Source organism: Oryctolagus cuniculus, chromosome 1 (genome assembly GCF_051225735.1).
Source record: "Oryctolagus cuniculus isolate XC-2025 breed Fujian yellow rabbit chromosome 1, ASM5122573v1, whole genome shotgun sequence".
Taxonomy (NCBI): domain Eukaryota; kingdom Metazoa; phylum Chordata; class Mammalia; order Lagomorpha; family Leporidae; genus Oryctolagus; species Oryctolagus cuniculus.
In genome coordinates, this window is record NC_142867.1 from 238,454,158 (window position 1) to 238,463,523 (window position 9,366).

At 51.9% G+C, this 9,366-nt stretch overlaps 1 pseudogene across 1 annotated transcript; it reads left to right on the top strand.

Annotated features, from left to right (window-relative positions):
* Positions 1 to 2,904: 2,904 nt before the first annotated feature.
* On the top strand, positions 2,905 to 3,605 carry LOC100347864 (cytochrome b-c1 complex subunit 9 pseudogene; annotated as a pseudogene). The gene has a single exon (XR_016227243.1). The product of XR_016227243.1 is annotated as a cytochrome b-c1 complex subunit 9 pseudogene (transcript).
* The last annotated feature ends 5,761 nt before the right edge of the window (positions 3,606 to 9,366 follow it).

A 9,366-nucleotide genomic window follows, 5' to 3' on the forward strand; every position in this document is an offset into this window, starting at 1 on the left:
AGGACCCCGTCTCCTACCTCGGGGCACCCCCCCAGAGGACATTGTCTCCTACCTCGGGGCACCCCCCCAGAGGACCCTGTCTCCCACCTCGGGGCACCCCCCCAGAGGACCCCGTCTCCTACCTTGGGGCACCCCCTCACAGGGCCCCATCTCCCACCTTGGGCACCCCCTCAGAGGACCCCATCTCCTACCTCGGGGCACCCCCCCAGAGAACCCTGTCTCCCACCTCGGGGCACCCCCTCAGGACCCTGTCTCCCACCTTGGGGCATCCCCCCAGAGGACCCCGTCTCCCACCTCGGGGCACCCCCTCACAGGGCCCTGTCTCCCACCTCGGGGCACCCCCTTAGAGGACCCTGTCTCCTACCTCGGGGCACCCCCCAGAGGACCCCGTCTCCCACCTCGGGGCACCCCCTCAGGACCCCATCTCCCACCTCAGGGCTTCCCCCCAGAGGACACTGTCTCCCACCTCGGGGCACCCCCTCAGGACCCCGTCTCCCACCTCGGGGCACCCCCTCACAGGGCCCTGTCTCCCACCTCGGGGCACCCCCTCAGAGGACCCTGTCTCCTACCTCGGGGCACCCCCCCAGAGGACCCCGTCTCCCACCTCGGGGCACCCCCTCACAGGGCCCTGTCTCCCACCTCGGGGCACCCCCTCAGAGGACCCTGTCTCCTACCACGGGGCCCCGTCTCCGGGAGGGCCTGACCTCGCTCACAGGATGCCATCACCGGAAAGGCCCTGTGGGCAGCCTAACGGGCAGCAGCCACAAGAAACCAGCGGCGCCCAGAGAAGCCCCCTCAGTCCCCTCCATGATGACGGGACCCCTGGCTGATGGTGCGCGGTGGGCATTGGGGCCTCTCCGTGGTGGGCAGTGATGGACCGGCCCGGCCTGCCCGAGTGCTGAGCCAGGACTCTGGCCGGGGTCCCGGGGCCCTGGACAAGGACCCGAGTCCAGCGGATGTGGAGGGGCAGCTGCGCTGGCAACAGTGCCCTGGGCCCTGAGAGGTGGGTGGGGGAGGGCAGCTGAGGACGGACAGGACTGCAGGGGCCCGCGCTGGGCGGTGACCGGGCTGGGGGTCTGCAGAGGGGCCTCCCCACCGCCGCTGCGGGGACGCCTGAGAGCAGACGCCCCGCTCGGTCCGGTTCTGCCAACAGAGGCGCACGATGGAGGACGAGCTGCTCAGATTTACCTGTGTATTGCTTGAACGTCAGAGAGAGAGACGGATCTTCCGCTCGCTGGTCACTCCCCAGATGCCTGCACAGCCCGGGCTGAGCCAGGCCAAATCCAGGAGCCCGCAGCTTCATCCGGGTCTTCCTCTTGGGTGGCGGGGGTCCAGGTCCTTGGACCACCGTCTGCTGCCTCTCAGGCGCATTAGCGGGAAGTGGGATTGGAAGCAGGGATTAGCTGTGACCCGAACCAGGCACTCTCACGTGGAATGGCGTGAACCAAGTGGCAGCTTCACCACTGAGCCACAACATCTGCCCCCACAGGACAGATTTTTTTTTAAATTTTAACAAAGTCTACGTTGTCGATTATTTTCTTCGACGGATTGGCTTTTATGCTTGCATATTGAAACATCATAAAATGCACATTCATGTCCAATTTACTCAAGAATGTTCATAGCCTCCCATTTTAAATACAAGCATATGGGCCGTTTTGAATGGATTTTTGCATAAGTTATAGGGTGTGTGTTTAAGGGTGTTTTCCCACATGGCTTCCAGCTGCTCCATCACCAACTATGGAACCGACTTTCGTTTCTCCACTGATCTCCGCCTCAGAGTCAGGACTGCTTGTGGGCTGTTTGGGGCTCCGTGCTCACCCACCTGTCCCCTCCACCCCCAGTGTCACATTTACTCCACCACTGTGGCTCCAGATCGGCGTCGGGATCCAGATGTGCCAGTTGCTCATGGGTGGCTGTGGCTGCCTTCTGGCAAATGTCAGCTGTTCTAGGATTTGAAACAGTTTTCTGGGGATTCAGAGCTTCACTGAATTTCTGTGTCAAATTTGAAAGAATCTTCATCTTAATAACACTGAGTCTGCCAATTCTGAATAATGAGTATATGACGATTTGTATTCGCTTGATTTTTTTCAACCATATTTCAAGGTTTTTCTGTGAAGAGTTAAAATTGTATATGTACGGGTGTCAAAAGTTAAGCTTAAGTTTACAGGTTTAAACCTTCCTGGTACAGCTGTGAAAATAAGACAGAGTAAAGTAGCACCTTGACAGTAGGGACTCCATTTTGGAGCACTTGAGACTGCATTCTGGGAAAGCACCCCCCCACCGTGAGACTCTGGTCTGAAACTATGATCTCAAATAGTCGGGCAATAGCAGTGCACTACATCACCCTTGGCAACGCACAAAAACCCCCTAGCATGATTGCTCAAGCTTAAAAGTAGAAAGGTTGCACCTGGGTTACCTGGGCTGCTAATGAAGATGTGATTTGTCTATGTCTTAAAATCATAATTGCTGATTGTAAGATTTTAGCAACCGCTTAGCAACCGTGTATTCTCTCCCTCCTCCCGATTTTGCGGTTTTTGCCTTTATAAACCCTATGCTGTAGTTCCTCACTGCTCCTCTGTCCTTGTCAGAGGGCCCCAACATGTTGGATCAATAAATTTAACCCTTTGCTGGTTGCATGATAGAAAAAGTCTCTTGGAGTCGTTCCTCGGGCGGTGGGCTTTTTTTTAGACCCTAACATCTGAATACATAATTACACTGTTTTTAGATTTTCTGCTTAAGGGCTTCAGTTTTAGTGCAATCGTTAATGGTATTGCTTTTTTTTTTTTTTTTTTTTTTTTTGACAGGCAGAGTGGACAGTGAGAGAGAGACAGAGAGAAAGGTCTTCCTTTTGCCGTTGGTTCACCCTCCAATGGCCGCCGCGGCCAGCGCGCTGCGGCCGGCGCATCGCGCTGATCCGAAGCCAGGAGCCAGGTGCTTCTCCTGGTCTCCCATGCGGGTGCAGGGCCCAAGCACTTGGGCCATCCTCCACTGCCTTCCCGGGCCACAGCAGAGAGCTGGATCGGAAGATGGGCAGCCGAGTCTCAAACCGGTGCCCACATGGGATGCCGGCGCTGCAGGCGGAGGATTAACCTACTGTGCCACGCCGCCGGCCCCCATGGTATTGCTTTCTAAAATGCTATTCCAGCGGTGGCGCTAGGTCGGCACTGAGGAAACATGGCGGGCCCTACGATCTCTTCGAGGTGGTACTCCCTGCTGTTCCGTCGGACTTGCACCTTTGCTCTCACCATCGTCGTGGGCGCCCTGTTCTTCCAGCGCGCCTTCGATCAAGGCGCGGACGCGATCTACGAGCACATCAACCAGGGGAAGCTGCGGAAACACATCAAGCACAAGTATGAGAACAAGGAGTAGTTCCCCGGAGGCCCCTCGGGGCCGGAAGGACCAGGGCTGCCCTCCGCCGACTCTGGCCCCCGAACCAAAGGCCTCTGCTTGAAGATGGAGCGCAAGTGAACTCTTCCTGGACCACCCTTAGCTGTTGGCAAGAAATGATGTCAGCTCCCTAACAGACTCTTTAATTTCTGCCGCGTGTGGAGTTTATTTAGTCAAAGTCATCAGCAAATAAATGTGAATTGTCCTGAAAAAAAAAATGCTATTCCAGTTCTCAAACTTCTATTTTTTTCCACGTTATGACTGACGTGGAGCAAATCAAGGGACTTTTGTTTCTCGGCCATGTGCTTGATTCATGCTGTCCCTGTCCGTTGGGATCAGGGCGCGGGGTGGAGGCTCCCTTCTTGTCGAATCTGCAAAGGCGCCGCTGGAAGTAATCGGAGCCTTGAATTTCAGGTTCCGCCAGGGGGCGCCCGACCACACACACAGAGCGCACGGAGCTCCCGCTCCGCGCTCCGCGGCCGCCAGGGGGCGCCCGACCACCGCGCGAAGAACGCCGAGTTCCTACGCTGCTCCCGCCGCCGCCAGGGGGCGCCCGACCACCGCGCGAAGAACGCCGAGTTCCTACGCTGCTCCCGCCGCCGCCAGGGGGCGCCCGACCGGCCCTCTCAGCCGCGGGAACGGAAGTTTGTCCTCCTCGGAACTGACCCCGGGAGACGCCGCGGCCTGCGGACACCGCGGGGCCGAGCCCATGGCGGGAACCGCAGCTTCGTTCTCCTCTGGACCGGGCCGGGGAGACGCCATCGGGACCTGACTGGCGGGGACTGGGAAAGACGCGGGAAGGGCGCGGGAGAGGCGAGGAAGGTGAGGAAGGTGAGGTTTAAGGCGCGAGTCGCGGCGAAGCCCCTGTCAGTCTTGCCCTCGCCCCCCAGGCACCGCACCTGCAGCGGGTCCGGCGCTGTTGCTGCGTGAAACCCCGGCTCAGAGAACTGGGAGGGAGAAGCGGAGATGTCGCCTCGCGATCCCGGAAAATGCGAGTGGCCCTGGGGTCCCGGAAAGTGGGGATGGTCCCTGGGCCCTGGAAAGTGGGGGTGGGCCCGGGGTCCCGGAAAGTGGGGATGGTCCCTGGGCCCTGGAAAGTGGGGATGGTCCCTGGGCCCTGGAAAGTGGGGGTGGTCCTGGGACCCCGGAAAGTGCAGGTGGGCCGGGGGTCCCGGAAAGTGCAGGTGGGCCGGGGGTCCCGGAAAGTGGGGATGGTCCCGGGGTCCCAGAAAGTGGGGGTGGTCCTGGGACCCCGGAAAGTGGGGATGGTCCCTGGGCCCTGGAAAGTGGGGGTGGGCCGGGGATCCTGGAAAGTGCGGGTGGGCCTGGGGTCCCGGAAAGTGGGGATGGTCCCAGGGTCCCGGAAAGTGGGGGTGGTCCTGGGACCCCGGAAAGTGGGGATGGTCCCGGGGTCCCAGAAAGTGGGGGTGGGCCCGGATCCCAGAAAGTGCAGATGGGCCTGGGGTCCCGGAAAGTGGGCGTGGGCCCGGTTTTGACCCCTGCGCTGTCCTGTTGGGAAGGGGTGGTCGCGCCGGTTTAAAATCTGGTTAGAAGGAGTAGCTCCGGGTTAGCTCTTGGGTGGTGGTGGTGGTTTTTACGATTTATTCACGCATTCGTTTATTTGAGAGGCAGAGAGAGGACAAGAGAGAGGCAGAGAGCAAGCCTGCACCGCTGTCCACTCCCCAGATGGCCGCAATGGCTGGGGCTGGGCCGTCCTCCTCTGGGGTGGGGGCGCTGAAGGCAGGAGCCGGGGAAATGTTCTGGGTTCCAGGGCCCTGCGTGGGCGGCGGGGACCCAACCCCAACTTCCCTCATCTCTGCCTGGAGGCAGCAGCCGGAGGTGGGTATCAGCGTGGGACACGGGCGTCCCGGGCACCAGGCCGGTGTCCTCTCAAGATTCCCCTGTCCCTTGGCCTGTGTTGATGGCCTAGGCCATTCAGAGGTCAGAGGTCAGTCCCCATGGACGGGGCTTTATTTCTATGCTCTGTGGGGTTCCCTGGATCTTCCTGTTTGTGCCACTTCTCACTCCCCTGATCGTCACTGCGTGTCGGGGTCTGGAATGGGGCAGTGTCAGTCTCCTCACTTAGGTTTCTGTTTCCGGGACTACTCTGGCCACTCGGTGTCCCTGGAAGTTCATGTCTCAGGATGATTTCCCAGTGCACGGCCGTGTGTCCGAGGCTGTGATGCCCGTCAGCTCCGTGCTGCGTTTCACAAAGCCCCAGGTGTCGCACTGCGAGTGAGCTCCGTCTCTGCGTTTATCTGGATTTTCTGTGACCATTCCCTGATGCTCTGCGGTTCCCAGTGTGACTCCCCCAGCCCACGCTCCCTCCTGAGCACATCACTGCTGGGGCCCTTCCTGAGGGTCTGTCAACTTTCCTGACAGTTCATTCCTGGCGTGGGATGCGTGGCCGTGGGCTGGACATTCCTGGCTGGGGTGGCTGCGTGGCCGTGGGTAGCGCCGTGTGTGTGGCCATGTGCATTCACCAGCTCGGCACCCTGGTGTGCCCTTATTGAGACGTTGCCTCAGTGTTTGGACGTGCACTGCAGAGCTGGACCAGAGGGGACCAGGGTGCCCCTGCCCTGACCCTCAACTCAGCTCAGAGCTTGCAGGGAGGCACGGAGGGCAGTGTTTGCCCTAACACTGTCATGTAGAGGAAATTCTCTCTCTTTTCCTAAAACACTCGTGTATTTTATAGGAAAGGGAGAGTGATAGAGAGAGGGAGGGAAACAGAGAGAAACAGAGAGCGAGAGAGAGAGAGTCTTCCACACCCTGACTCACTACCGCAGTGCCCACAGTGCCAGGACGCAGCCAGGCAAAGGCAAGGAGCCTGGGCCTCTGGTCCCCACTCTAGGTGTTGGGAGTCCTGCGCTGAGCCACCATGCCTGCCTCCAGGTATGATACAGAAGCGGGGTTAGACTGTGGAGCGGCTGGGATCCCCTCTGTACCTGGGTAATGGTCTCTGTGAAGCAGCGCTGCCCTTGTGGGAGGTCCAGGGGTGTTTCCTGGGGTGGTATCTGTGACTGTGGTGCATCGGTCACCCTTGGTGAGTCCAGCATGCGAGGCTGAAATGTGCTGCTGTCGATGGTTTATCCCTGCAGGTCTCTCAGGTGATGTCACGTACCTGAGCTTGTCACACAGGGGGTGGGCTTGACTTTGAGTGGCAGCTGTCACACAGGGAGCAGGGGCTGCAGTTGCACAACTACAGGGGGGGAGGAGGAGTTTGAAGAGCGACTGCAGGGAGCCAGGGAAAGGTGGAGTCCGGGCTGTGAGTGGGGTCAGGACCAGGGCTGTGGTCAGCGTGAGGACATCATGATTCAGGGCCAGGTTAGGGTTAGGGCTTAGCTTAAAGTCATGTTGTGGGGTTTTATTGTGACAGATTGTAATTAGGATTAGCATTAGAGGTGGAACTGAGGGTCAGGGGTTAGACTTAGAGTTAGGGTTAGGGTTTCGGTTCCTGGCAGCAGCTCCCTGCTCATGCACACACCTGGCACTGTCAGGCAGCAGGATGGCTCCTCCCTCTCCCTCTCTCTCTCTCTCTCTCTCTCTCTCTCTCTCTCTCTCTCCACAGACCCTCTCCTCCCCCCAGCACCTGGGATCCTCAGCCTCATTCTGTCGACACCCAGCCTGCATCCAGACTGACAGCTCACCTGTCTGTGCACCTGCTCAGGAGCTGTCCCCTCTGGCAGCAGGCCCGTGTGTCCATCACATGCCAAATGCCCGAGTAGCCAGGTCCCTCCTTAATGGGCCTCTGAGTGTCCATCACACTGACCCCGAGGTGCAGCCTGCCCGGGCTGGCCGCCCATCAACCTGCAAGAATGACAGCTGGGGCCGTGGCGTCTGGCCTAAGTGATTGCTCGCGTTGATTCTAGTTTATTATTTTTATTTAAAATGCAATGAAATGCAATATGATCATTATTTCTCATGCATTTAAATGCAATCGTTAAATTATTTTAATGCATTTAAATGCAATCGTTAAATTATTTTAATGCATTTAAATGCAATCGTTAAATTATCTTTAATGCATTTAAATGCAATCGTTAAAGACCCCATAGCTTTTTTTGTAAAAATGTGATATTCTTATTATTTTTAACGCCTTTAAATGCCATCTCTAAATGCCCTATAGCTTATTTGCTTTTTCATAAAAATGTGATATTCTTACTATTTTTTATGCATTTAAATGCAATCTTTAAATACAACATAGCTTATTTTTTGAAATATGCAATGTTATTATTTTTAATGCATATAAATGCAATCTTTAAATATTCCACAGTGTATCTTTAAAAAAGCAATATTATTTGTATTAATTCATTTAAATGCAATACTTAAAGGCCTCCATAGCTTTTTTTTTGTAAAAATGTGATATTATTTCAATGAAATCAAATGCAATCTTTAAATGATTTTCATGCAGTTAAATGCAATCATTATTTTTAATGCCTTTAAATGCAATCTTCAAGTACCCTATAGCTTATTTACTTTCTTTAAATATGCAATATCATTACCTTTAATGCATTTAAATGCAGTCTTTAAATGCCCCATAGTTTATTTATTTTCTGTAAGAATGCGATATTATTTTTACTAATGTGTTTAAATGCAATCTCTAAATGATTTCAATGCATTTAAACGCAACTATTATTATTCTTACTGCCTTTAAATGCAATCCTCATAGACCCCATATTTTTTAAATGTACAATATTATTCATATTACTTTTAATGCATTTAAATGCACTCTTTAAATAAATATCCCATAGCTTATTATTTTGTAAAAATACACTATTACTATTATTTTTATTGATGCACTTAAATGCAATCTTCAAATTATTTTAATGCATTTAAATACATATTTAACTTTTTTATGACATAGCAATCAAATGCAATATTATTTTTAACACATTTAAATACAATCATTAAAGACCCCATAGTTTATTTTCTGTAAGAATGTGATATTAATATTATTTTCATTAATGCATGAAATGCAATCTTTGAAGACCCCGTAAATTAAATGTTACTATTTTTGAATTTTTAAAATTATTTTTAATGCCTTTAAATGCAATGTTTAATAATTTTAATGACTTAAATGCAATCTTTAAATACCCCGTGGCTTATATATTTTTTGTAAAAATGCAGTGTTATTAGTAATTTTTGTGCATTTAAATCAATTTAATTTTTATGATTATTGCAATATTACTTTTAATGCATTTAAATGCAATTTTTAAAGACCCCACAACTTATTTATATTTTTGTAAAAGTGCAATATTAATTTTAATCCATTTAAATGTAATCATTAAGTGATTTTAATGCATTTAAATGCAGTCTTTAAATACCCCATAGCTTAAATGCAGTATTATTTTTAATGCATGTAATGCAATATTCTATATTTTATGTGATTTTGCAGTATTATTATTTTAATGCCTTTAAATGTAATCATTAAGTACCCCATATCTTATTTGGTTTTTTTATTTTTTTAAAGATTTATTTTATTTATTTGAAATACAGAGTTACAGAGAGAGGGGGAGAGAGAGAGAGAGAGAGCGCTCTTCCATCTGCTGGTTCACTCCCCAATTGGCCACAATGGCCTGAGCTGCGCCAATCCAAAGCCAGGAGCCAGGAGCTTCTTCCGGGTTTCTCATGCAGGTGCAGTGGCCAAGCTCTTGGGCCATCTTCTACTGCTTTCCCAGGCCACAGCAGAGAGATGGACAGAGTGGAGCAGCCAGGACTCTGGTGCTCTGCTAGGTCACAGTACCGGCCCCTCTACTTTTTTCATGCAAAATGCAATATTATTATTTATTAAATTTAAATGTGATTTATAATTTTTATGATTTTGCAATGTTGGTATTCTTAATGCATTTAAATGCAATCTTTAAATACCCCACAGCTTATTTTTAATGCAAAATGCAAATCTGATCGCTTTTAATGCATTTAGATGCAACTTTTATTTTTGTATTATTTTGCAATATTATTTTAATGATTTAAATGAATATT